Genomic DNA, 21,479 nt, shown 5'->3' on the forward strand with positions numbered 1-21,479 from the left:
GATAGTATGGACGTGGCGCTGAATTGAAGTGTTTGTTCAGCTGTGGGTGTTTTCATAATTGCCATGTGAGGAAAAGCAATACTCGTGATAGGCGAAAAGAGATACAGAGAGAAACACATTTGTTGCGAGTATTGTATGTCAGCAGCTCCAAGGGCGGGTATCAAGTAAGACGCAAAGTGAAACGAAAGAGGAAGTATGCATGAAAGAGGCCAAATATCGACAAGAGTTCGCACTGTTAGAGTGAGGTGAATGAGCTAGTGCTGTGCGAAAAATTTCGAAGAGAGAGGCGGTTTTAAAGAAAGCACAAGAGTCCTATGAATGCCCTCTTGTGTGTTTCTCTTTCAGTGGCTATTTGGCGTGTCTGCTTGCGCCGTAGAATGCTACTGTATGTGCCCCAGGCCGCCATCTAGCGGCCGGAGGTGCAAGCGGTGTTTACATACAGTCTCGCCTGAGGCAATGGTCTCTCATTTCGGAACGCAAGAAGCACTGGTAGCGCACAAAATAGCTGAGCGAGATCATGGCGGCCAAGTAAGAGTAGAAGTAGGTTCTTTGCAGAATGTCGGAGCTTGTAAATCGCGAAATGTGAAGAGTGTGTCGTATTCTCGTAGGGCGTGTTGACGGTCTCGTGGCATAAGTAGCGAGCGGTGATAGCTTGCAAGCAAGATCATACTTCACAGGATCATTTCTGTAGTATGTCTTCAACTCTCTCTAGTTCAAAGCTGGAGTAGACGTAACCACGATGATGAGTGGTAGCACTCTCCCTGAGCGTGAGGCTTGCGATCGAGATTCATCGCATCTTGGTTGTAATCGATGATCGTTCACCACATTCTGAGGGATGTGGGAAGGGAATAGCGCTTTCCGAGTGGTGGTTTTATTATATAGATCAGAAGCGTAAGTCTCCCCCTGCGGGTCCGGGGATTAGAATAGGCCCGCGGTATTCCTGCCTGTCGTAAGAGGCGACTAAAAGGAGTCCATCCCCCTCACGGGGGTAGTTCGCGCCTGCGTCCGGAGACGGACGGTTCCACGACCTATCATCGTGGTCCTTTTGGTTTTTTCACTTCTCGTTTCTTCCTTCCTTTTGTTGGTTCCTTTCTTTGCTCTTCTCCACCTCACTGTCTTCCTTACTCTTTCCCTTGCCTTCTCCTTGCCTTCTCATTGCCTTTTTCTCCTTGCCTTCTCATTGCCTTTTTCTCCTTGCCTTCTCATTGCCTTCTTCTCCTTGCCTTCTTATTGCCTTCTTCCCCTTGCTTTCTCATTGCCTTCTTCTCCTTGCCTTCTCTGGTCTCCGCCTCGGCGTTTGAGACAGTCTGTCCTCTTTCTCCCTCTCTCTCTTCTTTTTCCTCTTCTTCCTTCCTCCCTGTGCGTGCCTGAAGGCCGACCCACGCGTTCGCACGCGTAGCCGGTGACGGGGTAACGCGTAAGTCCCCGCCCTGGGTAGACATGTAAGGCACGCGCGTACCCCCTGGTAAAGGCCAGGCCCGGGGAGGGGTGATTGCCTGAGCTGATACCTTCTGACCATGCCGATTGGTCCCTCCGTCTGTTTCTCGGGAGGTGTGACCTGAGGTGTAAACATTCACCTAAGGCGGGAGTGCCCTCTGAGAGGGTCCCCACAAGGAAGGAGCGCGCCATCGGAGACGCTGGCAATCATGGGGGATTCCTCCGCAATGGATTCTACTCCATCTCTTTCGACTTCGACCCAAAAACGGAAACGTGACCAGCCATCAGTGACAAAAGTACTACCGCCTGCCCCACAGTTCCTCGTAGTTTCTCGAACTGAGGACGGAAAGGATTTTTCCTCTGTCAACCCTTTCGTTATTCAGAAGGGCGTAGATGCCATAGCCGGATCTGTCAAATCCTGTACCAGGTTGCGTAACGGCACCTTATTACTGGAAACTGAGAATGCCTTTCAGGCACAAAAACTGCTTCGGGCCACCCTCCTGTACACGTTCCCTGTCCGGGTGGAGGCCCACCGAACTTTGAATTCGTCTCGTGGTGTGGTCTATACTGGCTCCCTCGACGGATTGACTGACGAGGAGCTTCAATCATTCCTCGCTGAGCAGGGCGTGACGGCTGTCCATAGGGTCATGAAAAAGGTCAACAATGACCTTGTACCGACCCGGACAATTTTCTTGACCTTCGATAGTGTTAAGCTGCCATCGCGCATCAAGGCGGGCTACGAGGTTATTTCTGTTCGCCCCTATATCCCGACACCTACGCGCTGCTACCAGTGTCAGCGTTTCAATCACACTCGACAGTCTTGTTCTAATGCGGCTAAATGTGTCACCTGTGGCAGGGATGCCCATGAGGGTGACTGTCCACCTCCGTCTCCTCGTTGTGTGAACTGTCAGGGTGACCATGCAGCATCCTCCCGCGACTGTCCTGTCTATAAGGAAGAACGCTGTATCCAGGAAATTCGGGTCAAAGAGAAAGTGTCCACCTCGGCTGCTCGCAAGCTATTGGCTAGTAGGAAGCCCACGCTGCTCCCAGCGGGGAAATACAGTACTGTCCTCGCCTCTCCTCGGACTACCCGGGAGGTAGCAACCCAGACATGCGATCTGACCTTCAGCACCACGGTCGTCCGTTCGGCCAGTGCTAAGATCGCGCGGTCGACGTCTCCTCTTCCTCCCATCACCCCACAGACACGAGCACCTTCTTCAGCTTCTGCTAAAACGAAGACACCGAAGTCAGATGCACGGGCCTTCAAGAAGGAACCATCCCGTGCAGACTTCCTCCGTACCTCGACCTCACAGCCTTCTACCGGTACTTCCACTACACGTCCTTCCAAAAAGGCGCATAGGAAGCACAGTTCTCCTTCCCCGCCACGGCGCATTTCTTCTCTTGCGCCACCCAGCGGCTGCCGCCCCAGGCCGTCATCCGTTTCGCCTGGCCGCACCGCTGGTCGCCGTACATCTGGCCGTTCACTGGCGGAGGAAGTTCCCCCTCCCGGCCATCCTCCCGAGATGGCCGATGACCCTATAGACCCAATGGACGATGACTGTCCGCCTACTGATAGCGGCGGCAGTGCTCGCTCGAAGCCAGGCCCTAAGCGGCCTTCGAGGTGACCACTTCTCTCATCTTTCTTTTCTTACGATGGCACTTATTCACTGGAATATTCGCAGCATTCGCTCCAACCGAGAGGACTTGAAGTTGCTGCTCCGCTTGCACCGTCCGCTTGTCGTAGCCCTCCAGGAAACGAAGCTACGCCCATGCGATCAAATTGCCTTGGCACACTACACCTCTGTGCGTTTTGACCTACCCCCTGTGGTAGGTATCCCAGCTCATGGAGGGGTTATGTTGCTGGTCCGGGATGATATTTACTACGATCCCATCACGTTGCACACCGGCCTGCAGGCAGTTGCCATCCGCATTACTCTCCCCACTTTTACGTTTTCCTTTTGTACCGTTTACACTCCATCGTCATCTGCCGTTACCAGGGCAGACGTGATGCAACTTATTGCTCAGCTACCTGCACCATTTTTGTTAACTGGAGACTTCAATGCCCACCATCCCCTTTGGGGCTCTCCAGCATCCTGCCCGAGGGGCTCCTTGTTAGCAGACCTTTTCAACCAGCTCGATCTTGTCTGCCTCAATACTGGCGCCCCTACTTTTCTTTCGGACACATCTCACACCTATTCCCATTTAGACCTCTCTATATGTACTCCCCAACTTGCACGCCGGTTTGAGTGGTATGCACTTTCTGATACATATTCGAGCGACCACTTCCCGTGTGTTATCCATCTCCTGCAGCATACTCCCTCTCCGTGCTCCTCTCGTTGGACCATCTCCAAGGCAGACTGGGAGCTCTTCTCTTCCAGGGCTACCTTTCAGGATCAAACCTTCACAAGCTGCGATCGTCAGGTCGCACACCTCACGGAAGTCATTCTCGCTGCTGCTGAATATTCCATCCCTCACCCTACTTCTTCTCCACGTCGCGTACCGGTCCCCTGGTGGACCGCAGCATGTAGAGACGCTTTACGTGCTCGTCGACGTGCTTTACGCACCTTTAAGCGCCACCCTACAGTGGCGAATTGTATTAATTATAAACGATTACGTGCTCAGTGTCGTCGTATTATTAAAGAAAGCAAGAAAGTCAGCTGGGCTGCTTTCACAAGCACCTTCAACAGTTCTACTCCTTCTTCTGTTGTCTGGGGTAGCCTGCGCCGGCTATCTGGCACTAAGGTCCACTCCCCAGTTTCTGGCTTGAAGGTCGCGAATGAAGTCCTTGTGGCCCCTGAGGCTGTCTCCAATGCCTTCGGCCGCTTTTTCGCCGAGGTTTCGAGCTCCGCTCATTACCACCCTGCCTTCCTCCCCCGCAAACAGGCAGAGGAGGCTAGGCCACCTGACTTCCGCTCCTCGAATTGTGAAAGTTATAATGCCCCATTCACCATGCGGGAACTCGAAACCGCACTTGGCCGATCACGGTCCTCCGCTCCAGGGCCTGATTCTATTCATATTCAGATGCTGAAGAACCTTTCTCCTGCGGGTAAAGGTTTTCTTCTTCGTACATACAATCGCATCTGGATTGAGGGACATGTTCCCGCATGCTGGCGCGAGTCTATTGTTGTCCCGATTCCTAAGCCGGGGAAGGACAAGCACTTGCCTTCCAGTTATCGACCTATCTCGCTTACCAGCTGTGTCTGTAAAGTGATGGAGCGAATGGTTAACTCTCGATTGGTTTGGCTGCTCGAGTCTCGACGCCTACTTACCAATGTACAATGTGGATTTCGAAGGCGCCGCTCTGCTGTTGACCATCTGGTTACCTTGTCGACCTTCATTATGAATAACTTCTTGCGGAAGCGCCCGACCGCGGCTGTGTTCTTTGATTTGGAGAAGGCTTACGACACCTGTTGGAGGGCGGGCATTCTCCGCACCATGCATACATGGGGCTTTCGCGGTCGCCTCCCTCTTTTTATTCATTCCTTTTTAATGGATCGACAGTTTCGGGTACGTGTGGGTTCTGTCCTGTCCGACACCTTTCGCCAGGAGAATGGGGTGCCACAGGGCTCAGTTTTGAGCGTCGCTCTCTTCGCCATCGCGATCAATCCAATAATGGATTGCCTCCCAGCTGATGTATCAGGCTCCCTTTTCGTGGACGATTTTACCATCTATTGCAGCGCGCAGTGTGCACGTGTCCTGGAGCGCTGTCTTCAGCGTTCTCTTGACCGTCTTTACTCCTGGAGTGTCGCCAATGGCTTCCGTTTTTCTGCCGAGAAGACGGTCTGTATTAACTTCTGGCGCTACAAAGAGTTTCTCCCACCGTCCTTACGACTCGGTCCCGTCGCTCTCCCACTCGTGGAGACAATCAAATTTTTAGGCCTTACCTTTGACAGGAAACTTAGCTGGTCTCCACATGTGTCATATTTGGCCGCCCGTTGTACCCGTTCTTTAAATGTCCTCCGTGTTCTCAGTGGTATGTCGTGGGGAGCGGATCGAACCGTCCTACTTCGTCTATATCGGTCGATCGTCCGCTCCAAGCTGGATTATGGGAGCTTCGTATACTCCTCTGCACGGCCATCCATCTTACGCCGCCTCAACTCCATACAACATCGGGGTTTACGACTTGCGATCGGAGCATTTTATACCAGTCCCGTAGAGAGTCTTCATGCTGACGCTGGCGAATTGCCACTCACCTACCGGCGCGATATACTGCTTTGTCGGTATGCCTGTCGGCTACTGTCAATGCCCGACCATCCGTCTTATCGTTCCTTTTTTGACGACTCTCTTGACCTTCAATACGGGTTGTATGTCTCTGCCTTGCTACCCCCTGGAGTTCGCTTTCGTCGCCTCCTTCAACACCTTCATTTTTCACTCCCTGCAACCTTTCGAGTGGGCGAGAGCCGCACGCCACCTTGGCTCCAGGCTCAGGTCCGCGTTCACCTCGACCTCAGCTCGCTCCCAAAAGAGGTCACCCCCGGTTCGGTCTACCACTCCCGTTTTTTGGAACTTCGTTCGAAGTTCAACAACATGACATTCATTTATACAGATGGCTCTAAGACCAATGACGGGGTCGGGTGTTCCTTTATTGTCGGGGCACAAAGTTTCCAATACCGGCTCCATGGCCATTGTTCGGTCTTCACAGCTGAGCTCTTTGCCCTCTACCAGGCTGTTCTTTACATCTGCCGCCACCGACATTCTGCTTATGTCATCTGCTCAGATTCCCTGAGCGCCATCCAGAGCCTCAGTGATCCGTACCCGGTTCACCCTTTCGTACACCGGATCCAACGCTCTCTTCAGCAGCTGGTGGACGTCGGTACGCCGGTTAGCTTTCTGTGGGGTCCCGGCCATGTCGGTATCCCTGGGAACGAAGCTGCAGATGCCGCGGCCAAGGCTGCGGTCCTCCAGCCTCGGACAGCTTCTTGTTGTGTCCCTTCGTCCGATTTTAGCAGGGTCATTTGTCGGCGCGTTGTGTCGCTGTGGCATGCCGATTGGGCTGCACTTACCGACAACAAGCTTCGGGCCTTAAAACCTCTTCCCGTGGCTTGGACGTCCTCCTCACGCCCTTCTCGGCGGGAGGAGGTCGTTTTAGCAAGGTTAAGAATTGGACACTGCCGGTTCAGCCATCGCCATCTGCTGACGGCTGCGCCGGCGCCGTTCTGCCCATGTGCGCACTTGCTGACGGTTAGACACATTTTAATGTCCTGTCCTGATCTTAACACACTGCGCCTCGATCTTAACCTACCTAATACTTTCGATGCCATTTTAGCGGATGACCCACGAGCAGCTGCTCTGACACACCTCGCTAAGGACATTTGATGATGTTTTTTAATCCTCTGCCTGTCAGTCTGTCTTTTATTGTGTTTTCCCTTTTAGTTGTTGTTGTCAACTTGTGCCTCGCGGTGCATTCTTAGAGTAGTCAGGGCGCTAATGACCATTGAAGTTGTGCGCCCGAAAACCACAAAAAAAAAAAAAAAAAAAAAAAAGAAGCGTAAGTCATACCTTTGGTATCGGGACCCGCGTCGTTGCAGAAATGTCGCTGCAGGTTGTGGAAGGACTTTGATTGCGACATGTCATGAAAGCCTTGTGGAAGTTTCTCGAGTGTCACGGGGACGAGGCATTTGATTTGGCCTGCTCCAAGTGCTAGGCTTGGATGACAACGACGTACTTTTGAGTAACAAGACTGAGTGAGCAACACAAAAAGAGTGCAATTGATGACCATAAATAGCTGACACACAACACAGTGTTGATAATCACCACTAATGCATGATGTACGAAACATTTAGGAGGAGCACGTTTGGCTAGCAAACATGAATTGAGCGATTTGCAAGGCACTGTTATCTGCAAGAAGGAATGCATGAAATTGGCAAATGAATAAGACTGGTTCAAATACTATCGACAGAAATTTTACTTCTGTTGTCAACTAGTATTAATTAGATGTGTGGGAGTAGGGGGATATTTCCCTTGCACCATACATCTACATACACGTTGCGTCTGATGTGGCCTAGTTTTGCGTACAAAGAACTGTCTAGTTGTCAGTTTTTTCAGTGAACGAATGTGGTAGGGAGGAGAGAGATTAGTGTTAGATGCAGAGCAGTGCGGGCAGTTGTGTGTCGGACGTTGTATGTCGGACGGTGAGTCGCCGACAGGAATTAGGCGTGCTGCCATCTGTCGGCAGGTGAGGTAATGAAGCAGCTTGAATGGTGACAGAAATGATGAAAATAGTTAACTAAAGAGTAATAGCGACGACATTTGGCAGACACGTGTTTCAGCGTTGACAGTTAGTTTGGGGTGTGTGCTTGCATGACACTGGAAGTCTGTTGACGGTAGAGAAGTAGACAAGACGGAAAGAATTTTCCGCGTTCTCGCGGAGAAGTAATAGAGAAGCAGCCATAAGTATTGAAGTGAGGGCGTTGATCGGCACTCTGGTTTCCCTTCAAAACGAATAAATCTTTCGCCTTTTACTAAAGATTTCCGTGGAGGGGAACATTAAATGAGTCTATAAGGTATTTTTCGTAGTGCTCGGCTATTGCTGAGCCATAATCACAAGTGAAAACGTAATGTAAGTAGCAAGAGGTAGATTGTGTTGTGTGAATGAAGGGCGTGGAGTAGCGGATGACGTTGGATCAGGCAGATATTTGTTTTTTTAAAATTTGAAATTGTAATAGGCCGTGTCGTAGTATAATGAAACAAGTACATTTGCCCTGAAATGGCGTACAGTGTGTTAGACGATTGTGTAAAGACAGAGAGGGAGCTACAGGACTACCTGGAAACACTTGGTGAACCCTTTCCGTACCTCAGTTCTAGATGATTTGAGAGTGTTTACTTGCACTGCAGTTGCACAACAGCATATAAACTGATATTTTGAAGTGAATGATGAATGATAGGCTTTGTAAGAAATACTGGTATGTGATTAGTAGATTATGTTTTGAAACCCAAAATTATTTTTACCACAGAAGTTTGTGATTTGTAGGTATGATGTGAGTGAGCTTTGGGCCGAAGATGGTGGTTAGTTGGGCAGGATGAGTATTTAAATGGTTTTCAATAGAGTGGATATTAGTGACACTGGCTTGTTGCCATAATGTGTTTGTTCATAACAGTGTACTCAGTTGTGTAGAAGATTTAGGTGAGAAAGAGACAGTTGTTGAATATGACATAAATAGCTAGAAATGAAGTAAGTAGTAATTTCCTGCTAGGTGTAGTTTGGGTATGGTGTGTCTCAGTGAGAGATAAATCTTGAAATTGAAGGGTTGTTCCTAGCTACAGTCTTGGAAACTATGTATCTGCTGTTGACTCCAATGTTTTCAAGATTACTTGTGTACAAAATTGGGCAGACTTTGCAGTTTCTTCTTCAGTAAATCAGTGGAAGGTGGTGCAGATAATGGTAAAAATGTTCAGTGCCTCCTGTGAGTTGTTGATGCTGCTTGTCTTTTAAGTAAAATTGATAGGGGCTCTTGATTGACCCAGCCATACACAGAGCTGGTGCATACTTGGCTTGAGAAGACTTTGGTCAGTAAATGATGAAATACCAACACAGTGCTCACAACAAAGCTCCTTTCCCTGCATTCTAGTTTCCCTCGGGTATAGAGTGACATGATATTGGCAGAGGATGTGCAGATAATCACTTTGATCAGGCTGTTTGTTTTTTTAATGCTCTTTTACCAGAATCCATGCATAGTGATAACTGTGTTCTCTGGTGGAACACGATGAGAACATTGTGTGAAGTGCACAGAAGTAGCTATTTGAGTATGTATGAAAATGTGAGGTAACCACTGTTACTCCTAAATTTCTGTGGAATTAAGTTTTCTGTATGTGTGTGTGTGTGTGTGTGTGTGTGTGTGTGTGTGTGTGTGTGTGTGTGAGGTTCAAGTTGGTAGTTTATATGTTGCAAGCGAAAGAAGCTTTTTAGTAAACTGAGGCACTAGCATTAGTTTCCTGTTCACTGTGACAAGGAAGCTAGTATAAAAAGTAGTTTGTGGTTTTGCTTGCAAAGAAGTGCTCATGGGATGAAAGCACTGCTTGGGATTATTCTGAGATGATGGGGGGATTGCTAAACATGTAGCATTTTAGTAAGGAGCTTGTCGGAGTAGTTGTATAGTTGTAAAATTATTTGTTATTTTATGAGAAATTTCTGTATTCATAGCACATGGGCCATCATAGTTGAAGCATACAGATTGGCATGGTATGCGTAGGTCTGTAAAATGTCCTGACAGTGATGTTCATAGAGACTTGTTGTATACTTTGATTCTTCATCTGTTTAACAGTAGACAAAAGAAATGTATTAGTGGAGCAAGTAGCTGTGAAATTACTGGTGTATGATTGATAGTATGGACGTGGCGCTGAATTGAAGTGTTTGTTCAGCTGTGGGTGTTTTCATAATTGCCATGTGAGGAAAAGCAATACTCGTGATAGGCGAAAAGAGATACAGAGAGAAACACATTTGTTGCGAGTATTGTATGTCAGCAGCTCCAAGGGCGGGTATCAAGTAAGACGCAAAGTGAAACGAAAGAGGAAGTATGCATGAAAGAGGCCAAATATCGACAAGAGTTCGCACTGTTAGAGTGAGGTGAATGAGCTAGTGCTGTGCGAAAAATTTCGAAGAGAGAGGCGGTTTTAAAGAAAGCACAAGAGTCCTATGAATGCCCTCTTGTGTGTTTCTCTTTCAGTGGCTATTTGGCGTGTCTGCTTGCGCCGTAGAATGCTACTGTATGTGCCCCAGGCCGCCATCTAGCGGCCGGAGGTGCAAGCGGTGTTTACATACAGTCTCGCCTGAGGCAATGGTCTCTCATTTCGGAACGCAAGAAGCACTGGTAGCGCACAAAATAGCTGAGCGAGATCATGGCGGCCAAGTAAGAGTAGAAGTAGGTTCTTTGCAGAATGTCGGAGCTTGTAAATCGCGAAATGTGAAGAGTGTGTCGTATTCTCGTAGGGCGTGTTGACGGTCTCGTGGCATAAGTAGCGAGCGGTGATAGCTTGCAAGCAAGATCATACTTCACAGGATCATTTCTGTAGTATGTCTTCAACTCTCTCTAGTTCAAAGCTGGAGTAGACGTAACCACGATGATGAGTGGTAGCACTCTCCCTGAGCGTGAGGCTTGCGATCGAGATTCATCGCATCTTGGTTGTAATCGATGATCGTTCACCACATTCTGAGGGATGTGGGAAGGGAATAGCGCTTTCCGAGTGGTGGTTTTATTATATAGATCAGAAGCGTAAGTCTCCCCCTGCGGGTCCGGGGATTAGAATAGGCCCGCGGTATTCCTGCCTGTCGTAAGAGGCGACTAAAAGGAGTCCATCCCCCTCACGGGGGTAGTTCGCGCCTGCGTCCGGAGACGGACGGTTCCACGACCTATCATCGTGGTCCTTTTGGTTTTTTCACTTCTCGTTTCTTCCTTCCTTTTGTTGGTTCCTTTCTTTGCTCTTCTCCACCTCACTGTCTTCCTTACTCTTTCCCTTGCCTTCTCCTTGCCTTCTCATTGCCTTTTTCTCCTTGCCTTCTCATTGCCTTTTTCTCCTTGCCTTCTCATTGCCTTCTTCTCCTTGCCTTCTTATTGCCTTCTTCCCCTTGCTTTCTCATTGCCTTCTTCTCCTTGCCTTCTCTGGTCTCCGCCTCGGCGTTTGAGACAGTCTGTCCTCTTTCTCCCTCTCTCTCTTCTTTTTCCTCTTCTTCCTTCCTCCCTGTGCGTGCCTGAAGGCCGACCCACGCGTTCGCACGCGTAGCCGGTGACGGGGTAACGCGTAAGTCCCCGCCCTGGGTAGACATGTAAGGCACGCGCGTACCCCCTGGTAAAGGCCAGGCCCGGGGAGGGGTGATTGCCTGAGCTGATACCTTCTGACCATGCCGATTGGTCCCTCCGTCTGTTTCTCGGGAGGTGTGACCTGAGGTGTAAACATTCACCTAAGGCGGGAGTGCCCTCTGAGAGGGTCCCCACAAGGAAGGAGCGCGCCATCGGAGACGCTGGCAATCATGGGGGATTCCTCCGCAATGGATTCTACTCCATCTCTTTCGACTTCGACCCAAAAACGGAAACGTGACCAGCCATCAGTGACAAAAGTACTACCGCCTGCCCCACAGTTCCTCGTAGTTTCTCGAACTGAGGACGGAAAGGATTTTTCCTCTGTCAACCCTTTCGTTATTCAGAAGGGCGTAGATGCCATAGCCGGATCTGTCAAATCCTGTACCAGGTTGCGTAACGGCACCTTATTACTGGAAACTGAGAATGCCTTTCAGGCACAAAAACTGCTTCGGGCCACCCTCCTGTACACGTTCCCTGTCCGGGTGGAGGCCCACCGAACTTTGAATTCGTCTCGTGGTGTGGTCTATACTGGCTCCCTCGACGGATTGACTGACGAGGAGCTTCAATCATTCCTCGCTGAGCAGGGCGTGACGGCTGTCCATAGGGTCATGAAAAAGGTCAACAATGACCTTGTACCGACCCGGACAATTTTCTTGACCTTCGATAGTGTTAAGCTGCCATCGCGCATCAAGGCGGGCTACGAGGTTATTTCTGTTCGCCCCTATATCCCGACACCTACGCGCTGCTACCAGTGTCAGCGTTTCAATCACACTCGACAGTCTTGTTCCAATGCGGCTAAATGTGTCACCTGTGGCAGGGATGCCCATGAGGGTGACTGTCCACCTCCGTCTCCTCGTTGTGTGAACTGTCAGGGTGACCATGCAGCATCCTCCCGCGACTGTCCTGTCTATAAGGAAGAACGCTGTATCCAGGAAATTCGGGTCAAAGAGAAAGTGTCCACCTCGGCTGCTCGCAAGCTATTGGCTAGTAGGAAGCCCACGCTGCTCCCAGCGGGGAAATACAGTACTGTCCTCGCCTCTCCTCGGACTACCCGGGAGGTAGCAACCCAGACATGCGATCTGACCTTCAGCACCACGGTCGTCCGTTCGGCCAGTGCTAAGATCGCGCGGTCGACGTCTCCTCTTCCTCCCATCACCCCACAGACACGAGCACCTTCTTCAGCTTCTGCTAAAACGAAGACACCGAAGTCAGATGCACGGGCCTTCAAGAAGGAACCATCCCGTGCAGACTTCCTCCGTACCTCGACCTCACAGCCTTCTACCGGTACTTCCACTACACGTCCTTCCAAAAAGGCGCATAGGAAGCACAGTTCTCCTTCCCCGCCACGGCGCATTTCTTCTCTTGCGCCACCCAGCGGCTGCCGCCCCAGGCCGTCATCCGTTTCGCCTGGCCGCACCGCTGGTCGCCGTACATCTGGCCGTTCACTGGCGGAGGAAGTTCCCCCTCCCGGCCATCCTCCCGAGATGGCCGATGACCCTATAGACCCAATGGACGATGACTGTCCGCCTACTGATAGCGGCGGCAGTGCTCGCTCGAAGCCAGGCCCTAAGCGGCCTTCGAGGTGACCACTTCTCTCATCTTTCTTTTCTTACGATGGCACTTATTCACTGGAATATTCGCAGCATTCGCTCCAACCGAGAGGACTTGAAGTTGCTGCTCCGCTTGCACCGTCCGCTTGTCGTAGCCCTCCAGGAAACGAAGCTACGCCCATGCGATCAAATTGCCTTGGCACACTACACCTCTGTGCGTTTTGACCTACCCCCTGTGGTAGGTATCCCAGCTCATGGAGGGGTTATGTTGCTGGTCCGGGATGATATTTACTACGATCCCATCACGTTGCACACCGGCCTGCAGGCAGTTGCCATCCGCATTACTCTCCCCACTTTTACGTTTTCCTTTTGTACCGTTTACACTCCATCGTCATCTGCCGTTACCAGGGCAGACGTGATGCAACTTATTGCTCAGCTACCTGCACCATTTTTGTTAACTGGAGACTTCAATGCCCACCATCCCCTTTGGGGCTCTCCAGCATCCTGCCCGAGGGGCTCCTTGTTAGCAGACCTTTTCAACCAGCTCGATCTTGTCTGCCTCAATACTGGCGCCCCTACTTTTCTTTCGGACACATCTCACACCTATTCCCATTTAGACCTCTCTATATGTACTCCCCAACTTGCACGCCGGTTTGAGTGGTATGCACTTTCTGATACATATTCGAGCGACCACTTCCCGTGTGTTATCCATCTCCTGCAGCATACTCCCTCTCCGTGCTCCTCTCGTTGGACCATCTCCAAGGCAGACTGGGAGCTCTTCTCTTCCAGGGCTACCTTTCAGGATCAAACCTTCACAAGCTGCGATCGTCAGGTCGCACACCTCACGGAAGTCATTCTCGCTGCTGCTGAATATTCCATCCCTCACCCTACTTCTTCTCCACGTCGCGTACCGGTCCCCTGGTGGACCGCAGCATGTAGAGACGCTTTACGTGCTCGTCGACGTGCTTTACGCACCTTTAAGCGCCACCCTACAGTGGCGAATTGTATTAATTATAAACGATTACGTGCTCAGTGTCGTCGTATTATTAAAGAAAGCAAGAAAGTCAGCTGGGCTGCTTTCACAAGCACCTTCAACAGTTCTACTCCTTCTTCTGTTGTCTGGGGTAGCCTGCGCCGGCTATCTGGCACTAAGGTCCACTCCCCAGTTTCTGGCTTGAAGGTCGCGAATGAAGTCCTTGTGGCCCCTGAGGCTGTCTCCAATGCCTTCGGCCGCTTTTTCGCCGAGGTTTCGAGCTCCGCTCATTACCACCCTGCCTTCCTCCCCCGCAAACAGGCAGAGGAGGCTAGGCCACCTGACTTCCGCTCCTCGAATTGTGAAAGTTATAATGCCCCATTCACCATGCGGGAACTCGAAACCGCACTTGGCCGATCACGGTCCTCCGCTCCAGGGCCTGATTCTATTCATATTCAGATGCTGAAGAACCTTTCTCCTGCGGGTAAAGGTTTTCTTCTTCGTACATACAATCGCATCTGGATTGAGGGACATGTTCCCGCATGCTGGCGCGAGTCTATTGTTGTCCCGATTCCTAAGCCGGGGAAGGACAAGCACTTGCCTTCCAGTTATCGACCTATCTCGCTTACCAGCTGTGTCTGTAAAGTGATGGAGCGAATGGTTAACTCTCGATTGGTTTGGCTGCTCGAGTCTCGACGCCTACTTACCAATGTACAATGTGGATTTCGAAGGCGCCGCTCTGCTGTTGACCATCTGGTTACCTTGTCGACCTTCATTATGAATAACTTCTTGCGGAAGCGCCCGACCGCGGCTGTGTTCTTTGATTTGGAGAAGGCTTACGACACCTGTTGGAGGGCGGGCATTCTCCGCACCATGCATACATGGGGCTTTCGCGGTCGCCTCCCTCTTTTTATTCATTCCTTTTTAATGGATCGACAGTTTCGGGTACGTGTGGGTTCTGTCCTGTCCGACACCTTTCGCCAGGAGAATGGGGTGCCACAGGGCTCAGTTTTGAGCGTCGCTCTCTTCGCCATCGCGATCAATCCAATAATGGATTGCCTCCCAGCTGATGTATCAGGCTCCCTTTTCGTGGACGATTTTACCATCTATTGCAGCGCGCAGTGTGCACGTGTCCTGGAGCGCTGTCTTCAGCGTTCTCTTGACCGTCTTTACTCCTGGAGTGTCGCCAATGGCTTCCGTTTTTCTGCCGAGAAGACGGTCTGTATTAACTTCTGGCGCTACAAAGAGTTTCTCCCACCGTCCTTACGACTCGGTCCCGTCGCTCTCCCACTCGTGGAGACAATCAAATTTTTAGGCCTTACCTTTGACAGGAAACTTAGCTGGTCTCCACATGTGTCATATTTGGCCGCCCGTTGTACCCGTTCTTTAAATGTCCTCCGTGTTCTCAGTGGTATGTCGTGGGGAGCGGATCGAACCGTCCTACTTCGTCTATATCGGTCGATCGTCCGCTCCAAGCTGGATTATGGGAGCTTCGTATACTCCTCTGCACGGCCATCCATCTTACGCCGCCTCAACTCCATACAACATCGGGGTTTACGACTTGCGATCGGAGCATTTTATACCAGTCCCGTAGAGAGTCTTCATGCTGACGCTGGCGAATTGCCACTCACCTACCGGCGCGATATACTGCTTTGTCGGTATGCCTGTCGGCTACTGTCAATGCCCGACCATCCGTCTTATCGTTCCTTTTTTGACGACTCTCTTGACCTTCAATACGGGTTGTATGTCTCTGCCTTGCTACCCCCTGGAGTTCGCTTTCGTCGCCTCCTTCAACACCTTCATTTTTCACTCCCTGCAACCTTTCGAGTGGGCGAGAGCCGCACGCCACCTTGGCTCCAGGCTCAGGTCCGCGTTCACCTCGACCTCAGCTCGCTCCCAAAAGAGGTCACCCCCGGTTCGGTCTACCACTCCCGTTTTTTGGAACTTCGTTCGAAGTTCAACAACATGACATTCATTTATACAGATGGCTCTAAGACCAATGACGGGGTCGGGTGTTCCTTTATTGTCGGGGCACAAAGTTTCCAATACCGGCTCCATGGCCATTGTTCGGTCTTCACAGCTGAGCTCTTTGCCCTCTACCAGGCTGTTCTTTACATCTGCCGCCACCGACATTCTGCTTATGTCATCTGCTCAGATTCCCTGAGCGCCATCCAGAGCCTCAGTGATCCGTACCCGGTTCACCCTTTCGTACACCGGATCCAACGCTCTCTTCAGCAGCTGGTGGACGTCGGTACGCCGGTTAGCTTTCTGTGGGGTCCCGGCCATGTCGGTATCCCTGGGAACGAAGCTGCAGATGCCGCGGCCAAGGCTGCGGTCCTCCAGCCTCGGACAGCTTCTTGTTGTGTCCCTTCGTCCGATTTTAGCAGGGTCATTTGTCGGCGCGTTGTGTCGCTGTGGCATGCCGATTGGGCTGCACTTACCGACAACAAGCTTCGGGCCTTAAAACCTCTTCCCGTGGCTTGGACGTCCTCCTCACGCCCTTCTCGGCGGGAGGAGGTCGTTTTAGCAAGGTTAAGAATTGGACACTGCCGGTTCAGCCATCGCCATCTGCTGACGGCTGCGCCGGCGCCGTTCTGCCCATGTGCGCACTTGCTGACGGTTAGACACATTTTAATGTCCTGTCCTGATCTTAACACACTGCGCCTCGATCTTAACCTACCTAATACTTTCGATGCCATTTTAGCGGATGACCCACGAGCAGCTGCTCGTGTTCTTTGTTTTATCAATTTGACACACCTCGCTAAGGACATTTGATGATGTTTTTTAATCCTCTGCCTGTCAGTCTGTCTTTTATTGTGTTTTCCCTTTTAGTTGTTGTTGTCAACTTGTGCCTCGCAGTGCATTCTTAGAGTAGTCAGGGCGCTAATGACCATTAAAGTTGTGCGCCCGAAAACCACAAAAAAAAAAAAAAAAAAAAAAAAGAAGCGTAAGTCATACCTTTGGTATCGGGACCCGCGTCGTTGCAGAAATGTCGCTGCAGGTTGTGGAAGGACTTTGATTGCGACATGTCATGAAAGCCTTGTGGAAGTTTCTCGAGTGTCACGGGGACGAGGCATTTGATTTGGCCTGCTCCAAGTGCTAGGCTTGGATGACAACGACGTACTTTTGAGTAACAAGACTGAGTGAGCAACACAAAAAGAGTGCAATTGATGACCATAAATAGCTGACACACAACACAGTGTTGATAATCACCACTAATGCATGATGTACGAAACATTTAGGAGGAGCACGTTTGGCTAGCAAACATGAATTGAGCGATTTGCAAGGCACTGTTATCTGCAAGAAGGAATGCATGAAATTGGCAAATGAATAAGACTGGTTCAAATACTATCGACAGAAATTTTACTTCTGTTGTCAACTAGTATTAATTAGATGTGTGGGAGTAGGGGGATATTTCCCTTGCACCATACATCTACATACACGTTGCGTCTGATGTGGCCTAGTTTTGCGTACAAAGAACTGTCTAGTTGTCAGTTTTTTCAGTGAACGAATGTGGTAGGGAGGAGAGAGATTAGTGTTAGATGCAGAGCAGTGCGGGCAGTTGTGTGTCGGACGTTGTATGTCGGACGGTGAGTCGCCGACAGGAATTAGGCGTGCTGCCATCTGTCGGCAGGTGAGGTAATGAAGCAGCTTGAATGGTGACAGAAATGATGAAAATAGTTAACTAAAGAGTAATAGCGACGACATTTGGCAGACACGTGTTTCAGCGTTGACAGTTAGTTTGGGGTGTGTGCTTGCATGACACTGGAAGTCTGTTGACGGTAGAGAAGTAGACAAGACGGAAAGAATTTTCCGCGTTCTCGCGGAGAAGTAATAGAGAAGCAGCCATAAGTATTGAAGTGAGGGCGTTGATCGGCACTCTGGTTTCCCTTCAAAACGAATAAATCTTTCGCCTTTTACTAAAGATTTCCGTGGAGGGGAACATTAAATGAGTCTATAAGGTATTTTTCGTAGTGCTCGGCTATTGCTGAGCCATAATCACAAGTGAAAACGTAATGTAAGTAGCAAGAGGTAGATTGTGTTGTGTGAATGAAGGGCGTGGAGTAGCGGATGACGTTGGATCAGGCAGATATTTGTTTTTTTAAAATTTGAAATTGTAATAGGCCGTGTCGTAGTATAATGAAACAAGTACATTTGCCCTGAAATGGCGTACAGTGTGTTAGACGATTGTGTAAAGACAGAGAGGGAGCTACAGGACTACCTGGAAACACTTGGTGAACCCTTTCCGTACCTCAGTTCTAGATGATTTGAGAGTGTTTACTTGCACTGCAGTTGCACAACAGCATATAAACTGATATTTTGAAGTGAATGATGAATGATAGGCTTTGTAAGAAATACTGGTATGTGATTAGTAGATTATGTTTTGAAACCCAAAATTATTTTTACCACAGAAGTTTGTGATTTGTAGGTATGATGTGAGTGAGCTTTGGGCCGAAGATGGTGGTTAGTTGGGCAGGATGAGTATTTAAATGGTTTTCAATAGAGTGGATATTAGTGACACTGGCTTGTTGCCATAATGTGTTTGTTCATAACAGTGTACTCAGTTGTGTAGAAGATTTAGGTGAGAAAGAGACAGTTGTTGAATATGACATAAATAGCTAGAAATGAAGTAAGTAGTAATTTCCTGCTAGGTGTAGTTTGGGTATGGTGTGTCTCAGTGAGAGATAAATCTTGAAATTGAAGGGTTGTTCCTAGCTACAGTCTTGGAAACTATGTATCTGCTGTTGACTCCAATGTTTTCAAGATTACTTGTGTACAAAATTGGGCAGACTTTGCAGTTTCTTCTTCAGTAAATCAGTGGAAGGTGGTGCAGATAATGGTAAAAATGTTCAGTGCCTCCTGTGAGTTGTTGATGCTGCTTGTCTTTTAAGTAAAATTGATAGGGGCTCTTGATTGACCCAGCCATACACAGAGCTGGTGCATACTTGGCTTGAGAAGACTTTGGTCAGTAAATGATGAAATACCAACACAGTGCTCACAACAAAGCTCCTTTCCCTGCATTCTAGTTTCCCTCGGGTATAGAGTGACATGATATTGGCAGAGGATGTGCAGATAATCACTTTGATCAGGCTGTTTGTTTTTTTAATGCTCTTTTACCAGAATCCATGCATAGTGATAACTGTGTTCTCTGGTGGAACACGATGAGAACATTGTGTGAAGTGCACAGAAGTAGCTATTTGAGTATGTATGAAAATGTGAGGTAACCACTGTTACTCCTAAATTTCTGTGGAATTAAGTTTTCTGTATGTGTGTGTGTGTGTGTGTGTGTGTGTGTGTGTGTGTGTGTGTGTGTGTGTGTGTGTGAGGTTCAAGTTGGTAGTTTATATGTTGCAAGCGGAAAAAGCTTTTTAGTAAACTGAGGCACTAGCATTAGTTTCCTGTTCACTGTGACAAGGAAGCTAGTATAAAAAGTAGTTTGTGGTTTTGCTTGCAAAGAAGTGCTCATGGGATGAAAGCACTGCTTGGGATTATTCTGAGATGATGGGGGGATTGCTAAACATGTAGCATTTTAGTAAGGAGCTTGTCGGAGTAGTTGTATAGTTGTAAAATTATTTGTTATTTTATGAGAAATTTCTGTATTCATAGCACATGGGCCATCATAGTTGAAGCATACAGATTGGCATGGTATGCGTAGGTCTGTAAAATGTCCTGACAGTGATGTTCATAGAGACTTGTTGTATACTTTGATTCTTCATCTGTTTAACAGTAGACATAAGAAATGTATTAGTGGAGCAAGTAGCTGTGAAATTACTGGTGTATGATTGATAGTATGGACGTGGCGCTGAATTGAAGTGTTTGTTCAGCTGTGGGTGTTTTCATAATTGCCATGTGAGGAAAAGCAATACTCGTGATAGGCGAAAAGAGATACAGAGAGAAACACATTTGTTGCGAGTATTGTATGTCAGCAGCTCCAAGGGCGGGTATCAAGTAAGACGCAAAGTGAAACGAAAGAGGAAGTATGCATGAAAGAGGCCAAATATCGACAAGAGTTCGCACTGTTAGAGTGAGGTGAATGAGCTAGTGCTGTGCGAAAAATTTCGAAGAGAGAGGCGGTTTTAAAGAAAGCACAAGAGTCCTATGAATGCCCTCTTGTGTGTTTCTCTTTCAGTGGCTATTTGGCGTGTCTGCTTGCGCCGTAGAATGCTACTGTATGTGCCCCAGGCCGCCATCTAGCGGCCGGAGGTGCAAGCGGTGTTTACATACAGTCTCGCCTGAGGCAATGGTCTCTCATTTCGGAACGCAAGAAGCACTGGTAGCGCACAAAATAGCTGAGCGAGATCATGGCGGCCAAGTAAGAGTAGAAGTAGGTTCTTTGCAGAATGTCCGAGCTTGTAAATCGCGAAATGTGAAGAGTGTGTCGTATTCTCATAGGGCGTGTTGACGGTCTCGTGGCATAAGTAGCGAGCGGTGATAGCTTGCAAGCAAGATCATACTTCACAGGATCATTTCTGTAGTATGTCTTCAACTCACTCTAGTTCAAAGCTGGAGTAGACGTAACCACGATGATGAGTGGTAGCACTCTCCCTGAGCGTGAGGCTTGCGATCGAGATTCATCGCATCTTGGTTGTAATCGATGATCGTTCACCACATTCTGAGGGATGTGGGAAGGGAATAGCGCTTTCCGAGTGGTGGTTTTATTATATAGATCAGAAGCGTAAGTCATACCTTTGGTATCGGGACCCGCGTCGTTGCAGAAATGTCGCTGCAGCTTGTGGAAGGACTTTGATTGCGACATGTCATGAAAGCCTTGCGGAAGTTTCTCGAGTGTCACGGGGACGAGGCATTTGATTTGGCCTGCTCCAAGTGCTAGGCTTGGATGACAACGACGTACTTTTGAGTTACAAGACTGAGTGAGCAACACAAGAAGAGTGCAATTGATGACGATAAAATGCTGACACACAACACAGTGTTGATAATCACCACTAATGCATGATGTACGAAACATTTAGGAGGAGCACGTTTGGCTAGCAAACATGAATTGAGCGATTTGCAAGGCACTGTTATCTGCAAGAAGGAATGCATGAAATTGGCAAATGAATAAGACTGGTTCGAATACTATCGACAGAAATTTTATTTCTGTTGTCAACTAGTATTAATTAGATGTGTGGGAGTAGGGGGATATTTCCCTTGCACCATACATCTACATACACGTTGCGTCTGATGTGGCCTAGTTTTGCGTACAAAGAACTGTCTAGTTGTCAGTTTTTTTCAGTGAACGAATGTGGTAGGGAGGAGAGAGATTAGTGTTAGATGCAGAGCAGTGCGGGCAGTTGTGTGTCGGACGTTGTATGTCGGACGGTGAGTCGCCGACAGGAATTAGGCGTGCTGCCATCTGTCGGCAGGTGAGGTAATGAAGCAGCTTGAATGGTGACAGAAATGATGAAAATAGTTAACTAAAGAGTAATAGCGACGACATTTGGCAGACACGTGTTTCAGCGTTGACAGTTAGTTTGGGGTGTGTGCTTGCATGACACTGGAAGTCTGTTGACGGTAGAGAAGTAGACAAGACGGAAAGAATTTTCCGCGTTCTCGCGGAGAAGTAATAGAGAAGCAGCCATAAGTATTGAAGTGAGGGCGTTGATCGGCACTCTGGTTTCCCTTCAAAACGAATAAATCTTTCGCCTTTTACTAAAGATTTCCGTGGAGGGGAACATTAAATGAGTCTATAAGGTATTTTTCGTAGTGCTCGGCTATTGCTGAGCC

At 49.0% G+C, this 21,479-nt stretch overlaps 6 non-coding genes across 6 annotated transcripts; all 6 read left to right on the forward strand.

Moving 5' to 3' along the window:
- The first annotated feature begins 660 nt into the window (after window positions 1–660).
- Window positions 661–867, forward strand: LOC124608461. The gene has a single exon (XR_006979098.1). It is a non-coding gene; the product is annotated as a small nucleolar RNA U3 (small nucleolar RNA).
- Window positions 868–7,854: 6,987 nt separating this feature from the next.
- LOC124608645 lies at window positions 7,855–7,973 on the forward strand. The gene has a single exon (XR_006979257.1). It is a non-coding gene; the product is annotated as a U5 spliceosomal RNA (small nuclear RNA).
- Window positions 7,974–10,415: 2,442 nt separating this feature from the next.
- Window positions 10,416–10,622, forward strand: LOC124608462. The gene has a single exon (XR_006979099.1). It is a non-coding gene; the product is annotated as a small nucleolar RNA U3 (small nucleolar RNA).
- Window positions 10,623–17,630: 7,008 nt separating this feature from the next.
- LOC124608646 lies at window positions 17,631–17,749 on the forward strand. The gene has a single exon (XR_006979258.1). It is a non-coding gene; the product is annotated as a U5 spliceosomal RNA (small nuclear RNA).
- Window positions 17,750–20,199: 2,450 nt separating this feature from the next.
- Window positions 20,200–20,406, forward strand: LOC124608413. Its single transcript, XR_006979057.1, has one exon. It is a non-coding gene; the product is annotated as a small nucleolar RNA U3 (small nucleolar RNA).
- Window positions 20,407–21,360: 954 nt separating this feature from the next.
- LOC124608647 lies at window positions 21,361–21,479 on the forward strand. Its single transcript, XR_006979259.1, has one exon. It is a non-coding gene; the product is annotated as a U5 spliceosomal RNA (small nuclear RNA).

Source organism: Schistocerca americana, chromosome 3 (genome assembly GCF_021461395.2).
Source record: "Schistocerca americana isolate TAMUIC-IGC-003095 chromosome 3, iqSchAmer2.1, whole genome shotgun sequence".
NCBI classification, from domain to species: domain Eukaryota; kingdom Metazoa; phylum Arthropoda; class Insecta; order Orthoptera; family Acrididae; genus Schistocerca; species Schistocerca americana.